At 43.0% G+C, this 17,286-nt stretch overlaps 1 protein-coding gene and 1 pseudogene across 5 annotated transcripts in view; one reads left to right on the top strand and one right to left on the bottom strand.

Annotated features, from left to right (window-relative positions):
• LOC147034488 (netrin-1-like) overlaps positions 1-17,286 on the top strand; it is a 224,726-nt gene that overhangs the window by 94,102 nt on the left and 113,338 nt on the right. The gene's annotated exons all lie outside the window — the stretch shown is intronic.
• LOC147034489 (uncharacterized) lies at positions 220-1,780 on the bottom strand (annotated as a pseudogene).

Below are 17,286 nucleotides of genomic sequence, written 5' to 3'. Positions count from 1 at the left end.
TCACTTCGCTGCTCCCTTGTTTTTTTCCAGCCAAACGTGTTCATCTCCTAATGCAGTTTTCAGAAGGACGTCATTTGTTGCAGGATGATCTTCAGTTGGGGGTATCACTGGTTCCTTCATTCCTAGTGGAACTGGCTTTACATTTGTATACGATTCTGGTAGGCTGTAGTGTGAACTGGAATGTGCAATTCTACCAGAGTTCTCTGTTGGAGTTCTCTCTCATTCTGTACCATCTGATTCAGTAGCTCTATTTTGGAACAAAGAGATGCCTGTGCCATGGAATGATGTATGTGCAGTTGTTGATGTCTGGTTGTGGTCTATGTTGTCAATTGCTGCCGTTGTAAACAGATATCTTCTCAAAATTAGCGGACATACAACTCCATCCTTCTCATACTGAGTAGCTGCCGCAGTCGCCATAGTTGTAGATATGTCCAGAACTTTGTCATAGGAAATGGAGACACCAAGATGGAATAAAGTTTCTACCAACTCACGCTTGTGGGTTTGTCCGTGAATCAAGAGCCCAAGATAGACAGGAAGAGGTGTTTGTTTGTCTGTGTTATGACGTATTCCAGTTGACGAAGCCAGTCTCCTTGTCGAGCTGTTGAATTGAAGCAATTGTGCCACAGTGAGAGCAGATTGATGAAAGGTGTCTGGGTCCTTGTTTTTTATATTTTTTTTTTCCATCCATTATCATGCTAACTAGTGCAAGTAACGATTGTGGTATGGCTTCTTCCTGGCAGTTGTTTCCAAACGATCCAGTGAATGTCGAGGTTTTCTGTTGCATATCTCTTCTGACTATCTGTGCAGCCTTCGCTCGGCATATTGCTTCATCGTTGTAGTCATCCAAGGTTGCCTCTTTCAATGCTAGTCCAACATCATCTTCAAAGCTCAGCATCACATTGCGACCTTGCTTGAATGCACGAAGACCGGGTATATTGGCAAGTAGCCGTATCTTCAAGTCTGTTGAGTGAATCCGACCAGACGGTTCAACACCAAAATCGAGAAGCTGTTCACTGTATAGCTGGATGAGATCTGCAAGACGAAATACCGGGGCAACGTTATCGTCGTTTCGTGTATCTTCAATGAAACCTATAAGTTCAGCCAGTGCTAAGCCATGGAACACTCTGTCAGATATGCCTATGTTAGTATCTTCTCCACTCCTAGCATTGTACAACTTGACAAGGCATTTGGCATGATACCGTGCATCTAGAGCTACAAGATCGCCGCTGCTCAGCTTTCCTATCAACTTCTCATCTTGCAATTTGATTGCACAATGCTTCACTCGTGCTGTGACCTTTGGCATCATTGCGTCATGTAGTGGTTGCTCTTTGGTCTCTGGTTGGTCACAGAAAAAGCATTTTTTTTTTCTGGTTTGATCGAGATCACCGTCGATGTGCGAGGAACCTTGGCGGGTGCAGAGGGACTTGCTTTGCTGGCCTTTGCTCAGGTTTTCAGACGTGCACATTGTTGATTCCATTCTGGCTATATGACTAGATGAGCACTTCAATCTGCATGAATTGTGCCACTGGGCCTCGTGTGCTTCCAATGTATTTCCAATACGAGTACCATCATCGAGTTGTGGTATGTCAACTGGAATAGGTTGTTGTTTCATTTCGCTGAAAATTGTCAAATTGTCGCCCAGGGTTTTGTAACCTGCACCAACACCACTAGCTTTCCTTGATTTTGCTGGGAAATGGAGCATTTCAGATGTTACACTTTGGCAAAGACTACACATTGTCCAGTCAATAGGTTTGGGAACACTGATGCTGGCTGGCTCCATGGATAAGCTTACATTTCTTCTTGGCCGACATGTTCAAACCTGGTTATTCACCTGAAATGCAGTTGAATGTACATGTATAATGTTTAAATTCATAATATTGTGCTCTTAATGGAGTGCTTGCTCATGGCTATGAATATAAAATATATTATCCAAATAACATTCTAATTTGATTATTTCAGAATTAATTACACAAAATCTACACATTTTGGCAGTCATATTCCATTTATACTAAGAATGGAACACTTCATGTACAATCTGAGTGTTTAATCAGTTTATATGGGTATGAAAACAGAGATATAGACACTATACAACTTTCTATGTCAATTATTGGCAAAGATATTGCGATTTTAAAATTTCACAACCAGCGGTGGTGGCCACCTTGGATTTTTGCCCATATTTCTAGAACGAAAAATCTGGCTTGGCACTATAGCTAAAATCAATTTATATGTTCTTAGCATGATTTGTGCCAATTTTGGTGCTTTTACCACCAAACCCACAATCGTTTCACGTATCTGCCGCACTATTCCGTGTACTGTGGGCAATAACCGTGCTGCATTTGAAAAGCTCAACATTGATTTTTGAAATGACGGAAGAACATTCATGAATAATGTTGATGCCAAATTTGATCTTACAAGCAGGATATTTTGCCCTAATTTTCGACCAGTGATTCCTAACCTTTTTCAATATACGAACCACCTTGGTGTTTATACTTTTCCTACGGACCCTTTACCCCCTTTCTTCACAACAACATTTTAAAACTACCTTTTAGGTGCATATATCAGACTAAGAGTGATGTCATGCACAGCCAGTGTTTGTGTGTCGTCTGTCAAAAAGCAGACCCTTCTAAATGTGTTCAAATTCGTTTTTTTAAATAATAGCAGTATGAAACTCAACAATTGTAGTATTATTGCAACACATTTTAAATGATATAAGTACATGTAGAGAGTAAAGTGTGAATATAACTACCCAATGTCATGAGAGCCCTGGGCTTGGATCTTACCTGCCAGTTCATCAATGCGAGGAGAAATTGTGGAGAGGCAGGCATGCATGATGTCATGTTCTGGCTGGAGCTGAGATCTGTACTTTGTTTTTAAGGCTGTGAAGCATGAGAATCCAGCTTCACAAGCATAGGTTGTTGCAAACGGAAGCAATACTTTTATTGCTTCACCTGACAGTTCTTCACAGTCCTTTTCAGTGGAGAGCCAAAAGGCCATGAGAGATTGCTCTCTGAATTTTACCTTCAGGCTACCATCACATGACAAATCCATGAGCTGATCTTGGGCTCGGCAGCTAAGGTTTGTGTTTGAAAGGACATCTTCGGAGAATGGTGCACCGATCCACTGCCACTGTCATCTGAAATGTCTCTGAAGTAGGTCTCAAATTGTGTGTCCAAGGCATTAAGGTGAGCAGTCAAAACTGCTTTGATGCTGGGCAATCCAATCTCAGAATTACTGAGAAATTCTATGAACAACAGAAACATTCCAGTTATTCCATTTTCCAAGCGAGTTCACTACACACCGGGTTTCCTTCTGAATTACATCACTTTATCACTAAGTATCAAAATGTTCATATCTTTGCCTTGCAGTGAAAGGTTGAGATCATTCAGAAGGTTAAATATATCAGCTAAATATGCAAGTTTAGCATGAAAGAGTTGGTCTTTGAATTGGCTTGCATGGCTGTAGCTTGTGTTCGTCAAGAATTCCTCCAGTTCCTTGTGCAGCTCAAATACACGTTGCACGACTCGTCCGCATGATAGCCAGTGGATCTCGGTGTGCAGCAACAGTTGGACGTGATCAGCTCCCATTTCATTGCATTGCAGCAAAAAGACGAGAATCAAGTGGTCTTGCTTTAACAAAGTTTAATGTTTTCACTGTGTCTGTCAGAACAGTGTTTAGTTGTGGCTCCAAGTGGTGAGCTGGTGAGGCTTCTCTGTGCACAATGTAGTGGGTTAGTCGTACTGCCGTGACAACTTGTTTACCTGCTGAATCACACCTTTGTGCATGGCAATCATTGAACGTGCACAGTCGGTGCATATCCCGATGCAATCCGACCACTTTAAAGAACTTTCACACATGTAGGAATCAATAGCTTTGAAGATTTCTTCACCAGTTGTCTGAGTTTCCAGAGGTTTACAGAACAGGAAATCTTCAACGATTTCACCTTCCCAGAGATACCACACACAAACCAGTAATTACGCTAAACCAGCAACGTTTGTGGATTAATCCAGTTGAATGGCGAATCTCTTTCCTCGAAGACGTTGAACAAATTGCTATTCTATATCGAATAACATGTCTTGAATGTGATGACAAACTATTATTTTAAATTGGAATGGAGGCAAGTTTTATTTTTATTTTTTAATTGCTTCAGAGCTCAATAAACATTCCACACCTCTCTCACACAGGGAATCACAAGATCTTCCCAATTGTGTTGGGTTTTTTGGACTTTGCAATCCTCAGCGAAATCAGGAAAGATGCTTTCAAACCACTATTCAGTACAGTTTCCATTTAAACATTGAAAATTCCTCATGGAAAAGTTCCCGTTTCTTTCGTTCAAAAAACTCAACTTGGCTTCTTTTCACATTCCGGATGCTTTGTAGATAAATGGCGGTGAAATTTTTGAGGTTTAAGTGCTTCGTTTGACAATACCTACTGACAAATAACACAACGTGGCTTTGGTTCATCCTCGGATCCAGTAAATGTAAATCCCAATGCTAAATATTCTGGATTATATTTCCGACACGGAGGCTTTTTTTTCTCCGAAGGTGGCTGATGAGATTCCTCGATTCCAGTCCTAGGCCCAGGCTGGTACCCACTACCACACGCTCATATAAGAAATCTCTCCATTTTGCAATGCACTGTGCTCACTGCTCACTGAGTCGAACCAGTCGTGATTTTACTTTTTTTTAAATACACTCTGAAAGTATGAAGATGGGTTAGGTGGGATGCAATACAAAAGTAGAAAATGATTGCACAGTGTACAGGATGTGACGTAACACTATGACGGACTCTGATATACATCATTGCTGAACACGAACGGAAAGTTAATGTTTGTATGCATTTTGCCTGAAATGGCTGCTTTGAATGCTCCGCCGAGAATTGCACAAAAACGAGCAAATGCCGAATAGTACTGTATAAAGAACATCTATATATTACTAAAACTCTCATCTTGTATGTATGTTCCTGAATTACAGCCAAAACGGTACACGATAGTGCAAAAATTTTAGGCCCACCTTACTCACCATTCTCCTGCGGTGTGCAGCATCAAGTTTCGTTCAAATCTGGCAATGAAAAAAAAAATTAAAAAAAAAATTCCCGATTCAGTCAAGTACTCTTCAGGATTATTTGATCAATGTAAACAACCTCAGCGGTATAGTTTGCTGGAGCTATCTTTTTTTTTTTTTTGAAATGATTTTTTTTATCAACCGCTGTCACAACGGGAACCCAATGGGTTCACGGGTCGTCTCGTATATATCTAAAAGGATGACGGATGGTGAGGAGGTAAATTGAGTGACTTGCTTTTATTGAGTAAAACCTGAGATAACTTTTTTGGGGGGGTGGGGGTAACTTTAGGACCACTTGCCGTTTAGTGGTCTGCGGACTAAACAGGTTGGGAGCCAATGTTTTCGACAAATTGAACCTCTGCCACCCAGCATTGCCCAACCATTTCACGGTGAGCGTTATCAATGGCTCAGAGCTTGCTCTGAGTGAAACCGAGATTGCGACTCCATTACCCTTTTTCAAGTCCATGAAATAATTCAAATGATAGATTAACTTAAACTTTTCCTGGCACTGGGGAAAGGTACTTTTCTTTTTTATATAAGAGTGAGTTGTCCCCCTATGCACGTGTTATGCCCTTTTTTGTTTGTTTGTACAATTCCATACCCCTAGCTGGGCCAATTGCCCCAAAATTTGCTGTACCACGTTACTATAACATGCGGTAGGTCAATTGATGTTAAAACAATAACTAATTGCGCTCTGTTGATCAGCATCATTCTTCAGGTCCACCCCCCCCCCCACTCCTCGGCATGAGAGGGGCGGAGCTTGGCTTATGCCTCGGCCCTTCCCCGTCGTTTTCTAAGGTGAATTATTTGGCCAAACCATTCACATTTAAGTATTTATATCCGAATGCAGGATGGAAATTATTAAACAAAGGGTCAACAGTTGCCATGGGACGACACTGAGTACAAGTAGTCATCATACAATCCTGTACAACCTCAAACAAGGAAACGAGACCAATTTGGCCCATCCATTGCCATGTTGCACTCCTGGGTAAATTTTTGCTGCAGATTTAAACATCAATCTTATTAATGGTTTACGAAAGTCTAAATAACTTGATCTTGATCGGGTGACCCAATTTGTTATTTTATAGTGTGGCCCTCATGGCCCTCATCTTTCTACCTTTGCAGAACCAACACGTGTCCGATTGACACAGTCCTGCCATTTTCTTAAAGTTATTGGTGTGGTATCCGTGGTCGTGGGCATTTATGATGATTCGTTCTCCATCCCAGTTGAGATGACTTCTGAGCCATTCCAAAGAGCCTTCTTTGTCTATGTCCAGTTTGTCCAAGTTTTTTTTATTTTTTTATTAACCTTCTTGCTCTTTTGTCATTATCCCAGTTGTCATTGTTTATCTGTTGGAATTTCTCTTTATATTTTGATTTTCTATTTTTTGCAATTGCTAGGGCTGTATTTGTTGCTGTTTCAGTTTCAGGTGTGACATCTTGTGTTCGCACCTGTCTTTGGGAATTTTTTGTGAGGAGGGTTTGGGATACCTTTTCTGGTTTGCTGTTGGTTTATTTTTCCCCAGCTATGTTGGAACACTGGTACTGCTAGTTTGTTAATAGCTTTGCGATATATTTTTTTTTCTTGGGGTGAGATATATTTTCAGGATTAGCCTTGTTCTATGCAGGTATTCTTTGGTAATTGTTTTGTGCATTTGTTTGTGACATATTTGGTGACCCTCATCTACTCCCAGGTATTTAATTGAAATGCCTATTATAATCGAAAACATGTTCTGCTCTTTACACGGACTGAACTCACAGCCATTTGGAAGGGGGTGTGGGGTCTATTTTCCATTTGAGATCTCCTGAAAGTAATGATATCGAACAAGACTTCATTGAACATGTTGCACACATTCAGAGTGCAATGATTAACTGAGGCGCTGATTTTGACACCGTAAGAAAATTGATATTACATTTCACATTTCTTTGGAGAAGAAGTGACTCAGAACTTTGGGACTCGTCTACCATCTGTTGAATCATTCCACATTGGCTCATTCAAAAGCACATTTTTCACAACAACCATCACCTCAAAGTTCCTTCAATGATCTCGCCCATCATGAAGTAAGTGTGTTGTTTGGTATGCACGAGCACATTACCTGTAGGTTAATTGTGTTACCACAGTGACACACGCACACACGCACATGCACACACACACGTACATTTTTACTGTGAGTAAACTGACACATGCAATTCTGACAACTCCTCACCAACAAAGCCTTAGTCTCCCTCTCTCATCTTTGCCCTCCCAACCCTGAGGCATTGATCCCCTCCCCAGACTGAAGCCTTAAAACCCCCCATACCACCTTTCCCACCAAAAGTCTTCAACCCCCCCTCCCCCTTCCAAAGTTATCCCATCTTTAAATCACCCTCCTCCCACTCATAAAAGCAAACGGGCATTCCCACGTCCAAACAGCAGAATATGTAACATTTTCTCCTCCCCCCATCATGCTCTCACGAACTTCACAGAAACCCGTTGACAGTCACCTGTTCAACTTAGAAAGAGAACATAGTCAGAAATAATAGCAAATCTAAATAACCTCTACAGTAAAAGCACTGCTTGAGTGAAAAGGTAATTCAAGAGGGTTCCTAAATCGGTGAGTGTAATATAGAATTTGTGGGTGGGGAATTTGGAGTCATGGACTCACTGGATCATGGGGTGTGGCGCTGCCGGTACCTGTGCGGGAGGACGAAAGTCCGAGTCTTCAGGTCCTTGGTACTTCCAGTCTTGCTCTATGGGTGCGAGACTTGGACTCTGACCAAGGATCTGAGACGGAGACTTAATTCCTTTGGTACCAGGTCTCTTCGGAGAATCCTTGGCTATCGCTGGTCGGATTTTGTGTCCAACGAGCGGTTGCTGAGAGAGACTCGGATGAGATTTGTTACCTGCATAGTCCGTGAGCGTCAGTTGCGGCTGTATGGACATGTGGCTCGTTTTCCTGACTCTGATCCTGCTCACCAGATTCTCTCAGCGAGGGAGTCTCATGAGTGGAGGAGGCCAGTGGGTCGACCACGTGCCTCATGGTTGCAACAGGTTGACCATCATCTCAAGGAGATGGGGATGGGCCTGGCATCTGCCTGGGGGATGGCCAGACGGAGGCCCCTGGAGTACCGGCGGAAAGTGGACGCAGCGACGTGCTGTTCTGGCACATGCTCCCATACCTGACCTGACCTGAATTTGGAGACAGGGGAACTCTCCAACCAATGGTTGGAACTCACACGCACGCACTCACACACGGCTCATTTTATAGTATAGATTAATTAATGTTGGCCGAGATAGCCAGTTTAAGGTAATAAAAAATCCCCCAGGGAATTGATTCAGCGTACTGTGGCACTAATAGCAGTTTTCTCAGGTTCTCAGTAAGAGACTGTAAAGAATACAAATTCCTTTGGAACAGAATTTACCAGACTCGGTGGTGTAATAGTCACAGTCTGGGAGGTTGGTGGTTCGAACCTCTGTTGAGCCATTGCAAAGACTAAAAATATGGCACGTGCTGCTTCCTTGCTTGACCCCCAGTATTTAAAAAGGATAGTGCATGGACAACGAGCTATGGGTTGGCAACCATTGCATAGGCTTGATTTAGTGACCTACTGCATTAAAGTTTTCCCTCGGAAGGGAACCTATTTTGTTATTATTATTATTATTGTTAACAGACGTGTAATATATTATATAGATGTGACCTTTTGCGTTTTTGTAACGTTTACAGGCAAAACACTGTGCACAAACTCTTCCTTGAGAAGGAATGTGCATGCCAAGTTGCCAAGCTCAGAGGTTTAAGTCGAAGCAGTTTCTGAAATGCGAGAGTGAGTGAATAAATAAATGCAATTTTCAGTCGGTAAAGATGAATATTGAGCATGGAAATGGAAAAGTGCCTTTTATCATTGATGTAATTTCTGCATTTCATTCAAGGTATATAATTGTCGGGCTGGCAGGATGGCCTAGATGTACAGTAAGCACCTTCGCCTCGAAGATGTCTCGCCTGGGTTTGAATCCCGACCCGGCTATAAACTGTCATCCCAGTGTTTCACAGGCAGGACCATTCATCAATGTGTGTGCCATCCCTCGGATTGACATTAAATTGGACGTACCGTCTGCCGGTATAAGTTGGTGGACATTAAAGATCCCACAGTGTCCTTCGCGAAGAGTCGGTGGGTCATCAACAGCACCCTGAACAAATTACAAATTCCTGTTACCCTCAGTCGAACGTCAGGTGTGGCCAGTCAGTTTGTGAAAGACTTGAACCAAATCGTTCCTCAGATTACCCTGCAAGAAGATGGGAATCGTTGAAGACATTAAAGTAGTAGTAGTAGTAGTAGTAAATGATGTTTAAAAAAAAAACCCAAAACCTGAGGTTTTGTTGCTCAAGAAATAGAATAAAAATCATATGTTTTCCTAAATTGAGAGTTTTGTATGAAAGGGTGAGCACCAGGGTGACTCGAGAAAGCAGCTGATGATTGAGAAATAGGAATGCTATTTTTTTTTTCCTTCATCTCATGCTCGGTTGCGAATGGAGCTTGTACATCAATCACATGCAGGACAAAGACAGTCGTAGTGTACTTCAATATGAACTTCAAGGACATTGGTAGTGTATGAGATAGTGTATGGTAGTGTAGTGTATGAGATTTGAGCCTGGGTTCTGAACATCATGATTCATTAGTCATCGGTTCAGATGTGAAAGCTAAACAGGTGGAAAATTGACCAGTTCAGCATTGACTCATGATGGTGATATCCCAGGTTCAAATATCAACCTGGGATATCACCACCATGATCCATGGGCTTAGATGGGAACACTAACCAGACCTACCCATGATTTGATTCAAAGCGGTCTCAAACAAGCAGGTGGATCACACTAAGCCACCGCCTTTACATTATTTGTACTTCCAAATCTTCCAGGACGTATTTTGCTGTATTACTAATTCTTTTCCTAGCTCTACTATGAAGGGGCACACGGGCAAGCCACCGTTGCAGTTGCCTACTGCCGTGCGAGCGACTAAAATGGAAGCAATTATTAACCGACAGACTTTCCCCAATTCCAGGTTTTCCTTCAGCTGATGGATAATGTCTGTCAAAGACTTATTAGTCTTCAAGGTCATAAAATACAGGATCCCAAATTTAATACACCATGAAAGCACCCTAAAAACTGTAAATCACGTTTCTTGTGGATATGAATTCCTTGCAGTTTCAATTCTCCAAAAGTCCATGTCCCCAGTTTCTTCCAGATTCATTTCACGCAGGTGTCGAGACTTCTGGAAGAGCAGAATGACAGGAACAGTGGATGATTGTGCTAAATGGGGCAATGGGAGAAACGGTGAGACGACAGCAAATGGATGCACCACAGCACAAGCAAAGGGATTGTAGAAGTGCGAGAACAGGGTCTGAGTGGGTGTAATAAAGATCAGCAGTGGAAATGGAAGAGACCATGAGGTGGTGGTGGACAGTAGACTTGAAACCCTGTCACGAGTTCAAGACGACAGACACAGGAAAGACTTCTCCACAAGCGAGAGGCTTATGAAAGAATGGAGGTGAGCATTGAGTTTCGACTTAGGAAGGGGGGACAAGGAAAGGGTTTGTGGCAGAATATGTGCAAACTATAGGGGCAGAGAATGGGTGTAGATGTGAGACTGCAGGAGGAGCAAGACCAGTCTTGCTTATTATCCAATCATGGTGCTTGACAAATGCAGCTTTTTATGAACTTTTGCCACTTTTGTTGGTCTTTTGCCTACGTTCCGATTTTATTTCAGGGTGACTTTCGTTCCTTTCATTTCCTTCTCAACAGTACGTCGCCAAGTCTCTCTCGGCTGTCCAACCCTTCTCTTCCCATCACGTGCCCAGCATATTGCTCTTTTCGTTATATCTTGATCCTCCATTGCTGAACACATGACCAATCCAATTCCACCTCTGAATTTTGATCTCTTCTTTGATTTTTTTTTTCCTCCCTCTTAACCTTTCAACCTCTTTCTTACTGGCCATGTCAGGCCAGAAGATTCTCAAGATTTTCTCACGGCTGCTGTCAATGGAAGCCTCCAGTTTTCAGGCTATTTCTTTGGTGATTTTCCAAGATTCACATCCAAAAAGGAGGACTGACTTCACATTGCTGTCAAAGATCCTCAGATTAGTTTAGGTGTTGCACTTCTTTCACTTCCAAATTTCCTTGAGTCTCATGAATGTCCCCTCCACAAGACTCCTTTTGTATCCTTTTGTATCCACTGTAGTTCATCTGTATCTCCCCCTCCTGTTATGGTAACGATGGAGCCCCAGATATGTAAACGTGTAAACCTCTATAATTGGTGAATTGTCACATATGATGATGATGCTGGTGTGTGTGTGTGTGTGTGTGTGTGTGTGTGTGTGTGTGTGTGTGTGTGTGTGTGTGTGTGTGTGTGTGTCGCATGTATGTTCATGCTTTCTGTTTTGCTTATGTTAATTTTCAGCCACACTTGTCCTGTGTATTTGTCACCTCCTTACTTCCTTCCTCCTGTAAATTATGTAGGGACTGTGACATCAGGAATATGTCATCTGCAAAGCAAAGTTCTTCTAGCTGTTCAAATTGGTTCCTCCAAGGTTTCTCGTTCCTTCCCTGCAACACGAAAAACACTTCCCACCAAAAACAGCAATCGAGACAACAAGCAACCTTTTCTCATCCCCATGGTAACTTCAAATTTTCACGACAAATTATTGCTGTATATTACACTGTACTTGTAGCCATTGTAGGTATCATTTATCATCCACACAAATGTACCTGATACTCCATACCATCTCGGTATCTTCCACATTGACTCTCTATTCACACTGTCGAACGTCTTTTCAAAGTCAAGGAATGATGGGTAAAGGCTTCCATTCCATTCATTGTTCTTAGTGTGAAGATCTGATCCCTGCATTCCCTGTTTCTCCTGAACCCAGTTTGTTCCTTTCTTATGGTAGTCAACAACCTTTTGCATGTTCGGTATTATCTTGCAAAGAACTTTGCTGGCAATGCATAGTAGGGTCACTCCTTTCCAGTTCCTGGATTCCGTGGAGTCCCCTTTCTGTGGTAGCTTGATTAATTAGACTACGTTTCCATTCCTTAAGTAATTTTTCTTCCTTCCATATCTCGTTTGTTAAGCTATTTAAGGTATATGTTGATATTTCTATACTGCACCACCAGTATGGAGTATAAGAGCAGTATAGAGCCTGTAAAAACACTGCAATACCACCAACCTGCCAATGGTAAACAATTGTTCCATTTTGAAGTTAATTGCTCTCTCTGTTGCCCACAATTATTTTGTGGACCACTCCCAGGTTTGTCAACACCTTCCTCCACACCTGTCTAGCATGTATGCAATCCCTGTAATGAATGAGGGCAGGGGGAGTGTGACATGGATGTTGTCTGCAGCCACAAGCTGTATTCACCAGGATACGGCCAAATAAATAACACTCCCACAATGAGCATACTAGAGCTTGAGAGACCTCGCAACCAATGGGCATGGACGTTTATGCATAAGTAGTTTGGCAATGAAAAGGGATCAAGGAGTAAAAGGAAGCTAATATGGGAAAAGATAAAGGAGACAAACAATGGTTATAATTTCCATGATATGCATCAAGAAACCGAAAGACACTTGTAACAGGCAGAGAATGCTTTGTAGCAGCACCGCAAACAACCTTCATGAGATCAAGGGAACACTACAACGACTTACCATTTTGAACGTAATTGCCGTATTGTCACTCTGTAAATGTCCATACATTTTACAATCCACAATAAACGATCCAATTCTTTCATGTCACAAAACTGGTTGAGAAGACTAACAAATTATATCAATCAGCTAAATTCATTAACATTTAATTAACGAACCAAAAGTGGTGCATTCAGTGCATAACCATCAGCAAAAGTTGCAACACTCATTCAGGACTCGTATGAGTGTTAAAACTGTAGTTAATGGTTTTGCACTCATCACAGCATCAACAATCGAGCTCAATCCTAATGTTTGCTACACATATAAATTATCTCATCACCTCATTCTATCACATTCTCACTATCTGTAATCAATGGAATTCAAGCTCAGAGCAGTTACAAATATCCAGTGTAATACATCTATAGAACTGGAAGGGCACTCGGTAGAGCGCATACCTCCGCCACATAATGCCTGATCCACGAGAACATATCGGGCCGATTACATTTTTGAAATATCATGCTATACAGTACAATATCGTTTTTGGCCCAAATCTCTCAAAGGTGAAGAATCACTTTAAAATTTAAATAATTCTCGTATTCAGATCCGGATTCAGATCTTCACCAAAATCGAATCAATTGGTCCGTGCGACACACCTGACCTGTCCACCGTTTCATCTGAATCCGTCCATAACTTTTTGAGATATCGTGCTATATATCATTTTTAGCCCTATCTATATCTCAATGGTGAAGAATCAGTTTAAAAAATTCTAGGAGTCGGATCCGGATCCGGATCTTCACCAAAATCTCATCAGTTCAACCTTGTCACACACCCAACATGTCCATAAAATTTCATCCATATCCATCTGAAACCTTTTGAGATATCCTGCACACAAACAGACAAACAGACAGAAAGGGGTGAAAACATAACCTCCTTCACGTTCAGTGGCGGAGGTAATAATACGCTTGTCCGTCCGTCCATCTGTCTGTATGCAACGTTCCGTTCCACCCATTGGTTGGACACCTTTCCTGACTCCGCCCACAATTTCAACCCGATTAAAAAATCATATGGCTACCATGTTGGTGCTTAGGCCTAAGTCACATTTGCTCTACGGCGAGGATACGGCGGCCGTACGCCCCACTACGCCCTCTGAATTGACAGAAACGTGCGGCAGCCACAGAGTTTCTGCGGTGGCCTCAGGGTGGCCCTACGCCGTTTGGCAATATTTTAGAGGTTGTAAGGTCGCAGTGGAATTATAACGCGGAGTTATAACTTTTTTCATTTCTATGTTCGCCGTAGAAATTCGACAAGCGAAAAAAAAAAAAAAAAAAAAATAACTGGTTTAAAAAAAATTTTTTTTAACCCATTCGTTCCCGTCCATCTGGCCACACGTTCGCCTTAGGGCCCCCTGAAGTCGCCGTGCGGGCACCTTGAGGCTACCTTGCGTCTGCCTTGAAAATTATATGGCCGCTGCAGGGCCCCCTTAAGGTCACCGTGCGACATCAAATCAAAGACCGTACGGCAACCCCACGTTTTCGGTCTCCACAATTTCTAAGACCTAGGCCTAAGTCACATTTGCTCTACGGCGAGGATACGGTGGCCGTACGCCCTCTAAATTGACAGAAACGTGCAGTGGCCGCAGAGTTTCTGAGGTGGCCTCAGGGTGGCCCTACGCCGTTTGGCTATATTTTACAGGTCGTAAGGTCGCCGTGGAATTATAACGCGGAGTTATAACTTTTTTTTCATTTCTACGTTCGCCGTAGCAATTCAACAAGCCAAAAAAAATAAAAATAAATAAAATAAAAAACTGGTGAAAAAAAAAAAATTAACCCATTCGTTACCGTCCGTCTGGCCGCACGTTCACCTTAGGGCCACCCTGCGGTCCCTTGCGGGCAACTTGTGTTATGACTCTCCACTCGGCCGAGTAAGATGACAGAGTCAGATGAGGATCCTCGAATTACACGTTTTATTTCCGAAGACCACGCATGCGGAATGTGACTCGGTGACCCTTCAGTCAGGCTCCCCTGAATCACATTAAGAATATGCTTCAAAACCATCACATATATAATCACACAGAGCAAAATTGGGTGTGGACTAAAAGTGTAAAGGCAAAACTGGGTGTGGACTAAAAGTGTATGCTAAGGGATAAAGAAACAAAGAAATAAAAGAAATAAATGTGGCAGTGGGCCTCTTTCCCCCCTCCCTCGGGCCCTAGGGGAAGTTGAATCGGTCAATTCTCAGATATGCAACCACAGTTTCCAAGCCACCTACACAACTCTCAGATATGCAAGTCTTGCAAACTAATAACTTTCCTACACTCCTTCACTAGCACCTGCTGACAACAAAGGCAAAGCTTTGGTGATCACTGAGAATAGGAATGTGTGGGCAGCATACACTGAATGAACAATTCCACAGTTCTCTCCAAGGTCGCACTAAGGGCACACCACCACAGAGCAACAGGAAGGGCGATAAGGGCTTAGTTTCCAAGAAACAGAAACAGCTGGGTGCTGTCCAAAAACAGTGGGGTGCATGGAACATTGGTAGCCTGAAACATTTAAAGCAACATTTTAAAGCAAGGTTTGAATAATGCACAGTTACAAGCAAGGTTAGAATCCTGACAGCTGATTAACACACAGCTAATGGTCCAAAATATGACCACCTAACATATCATCATAACAGTTTCCCTCCTTGGTCATATTTTGACCATTCCCAGCCACACCTGATACTCACCGACCGAGTGGACCCCTATTTGGTTCCTGTAGCAGCTACCCCTAGGCCCCCGCGCCTGCCAAACGGGATTTACGAATGCCGTGGATAGCCATCAACATTCTCCAAATGAGAAGTCCCCAACTGCCGGTGGTTCAGGTTAGCTTCTGTTACCATTGTCTTCCCCCTTTTGTCCTACCCACTGCCACATGCCTCCCGTTTAAGCTGCAGTGTATGAATTCAATGCTAAGTCCACACCATATTAACATGTAATACTGTTCTATGTTAGCAGCAGTGGTAATACTATTGTTTAAACAATTATACATAAGCAAGTAGCAAAAGTAGTACTCAAGGCACGGGTGTAAGCTCGTCCAGCGCAGGAGTCACATCTTGCACTGGAAGGCAAAACAACACGCACTCTCTCCTGGGTTAGTTATCTGCTTCAACAAGGAGGAATGGTTGTAAACCTTGGCCTAGGTCCACGTGTATGACGTCCCCCTCAAGGCCCTGGTCGTCCCCCTCCCCCTCACTGGCCAAGTCGTCCTCAACAGAGAGTTCGCTGTTAATTATTATAATGGCCTGGGTGAGGGGTGACGCTGCGCAGCACTTCTTCAAACAAATGGTAATGAGAAGTTTGATTAGAAACACCCCAAAAATTACCACCACAATGATTAAAAGTACTGACCCTATTAGTCGCAACAACCAACCTCCCCAGCCCTGGAAGATCGACTTCCACCATGCATAACCTTCCTCACGTTCCACTCGATTGCTTGTGAGAACTTCCACCACCTTTTTAATTCGGGCCACCGCACGATTAGTTATGTCCTTTGGGTCCGGGATCCAGACGCAACATTCTCCTTCAATCATCCCGCATACCCCTCCTTGCTCTGCTAGAAGCATGTCTAAAGCTACTCTGTTCTGCATTACCATAGCGCGCATTGATACCAACATCTCTGTTAATTCTGTATAGTAAGCCATGGTTACATTACCTAAATATTCCAAAACTTGTGAAAGCTCATCTAACCTAATGCTATTAATAGTAGTACCGGCATGTGGCATGAAAAAGCCAAGAGCCTTCTCCCACCAGGTGCCTTTGATCACCCCTAAGCGCTCTGATACACCGGCCCATCCCTCTGGATCCCCTGTCTCTGATGCGCTGCGTCGATGCCGTGGTGGTGCAGGGGTAGGGTAAAAGGTGGTCTTAATCCTGCTGTCCGGAAATACTGAAGCTAAATAACAACTCCCTTCCCACCCTTTCGGTAGGTAGGGGTAAGCCTTGTCCCCGCAGACCAAGTGAATGCCTTTTGGCGGGATCATTCCGTTGTCATGGTGTAAGGCTGCTTTTATTGTGAATGTTACTTGCTCCTCTACCTGGGTGTCCGGGTTAACAGCGATGACTTCCTGGTCAGTTGATTTCGGGAGGGGAAGTTGAATCTCACATTCTGACTTCCCCATTCTGTTTGCTCACTGTCCTGTAAAACAGACCGCTCCCCTGGTGTTTTCTACCCATAGGGGAGATGGCACCACCATTACATTAGCACTCGGATTCTTCCCTGCATAGACTCGTTGTGTATAACCACGGGCTGAGGTCTTAGCTTCGAGCCCTTCTACTGGTCCGGTTACATGATTGAAGATGGTTAATGGTAGTACGAAAAGAGGAAGTCCGGTCACGAGGCCAGATGGTGGTTTAAGGCACACCCAGCACTCACTCCGGTTCTCAATGTTTGCTATCTCTGTGGTTAGGGCTACAAAGGTATTCGGGGGCCTTGTTGGTGGCCCCTTTCTTTGTACACTGAAGTGTATCCAACTACTCCGTGCTGTGTGGTTGCTCCATAGAACGCGGCAAAAGTATTCCATCTGGGTGTCATCTGGTACT

Source organism: Eptatretus burgeri, chromosome 1, assembly GCF_056783735.1.
Source record: "Eptatretus burgeri isolate ZD-2024b chromosome 1, Ebu_testis_v1, whole genome shotgun sequence".
NCBI lineage: Eukaryota > Metazoa > Chordata > Myxini > Myxiniformes > Myxinidae > Eptatretus > Eptatretus burgeri.
This window is presented reverse-complemented; position numbering and strand designations above follow the sequence as displayed.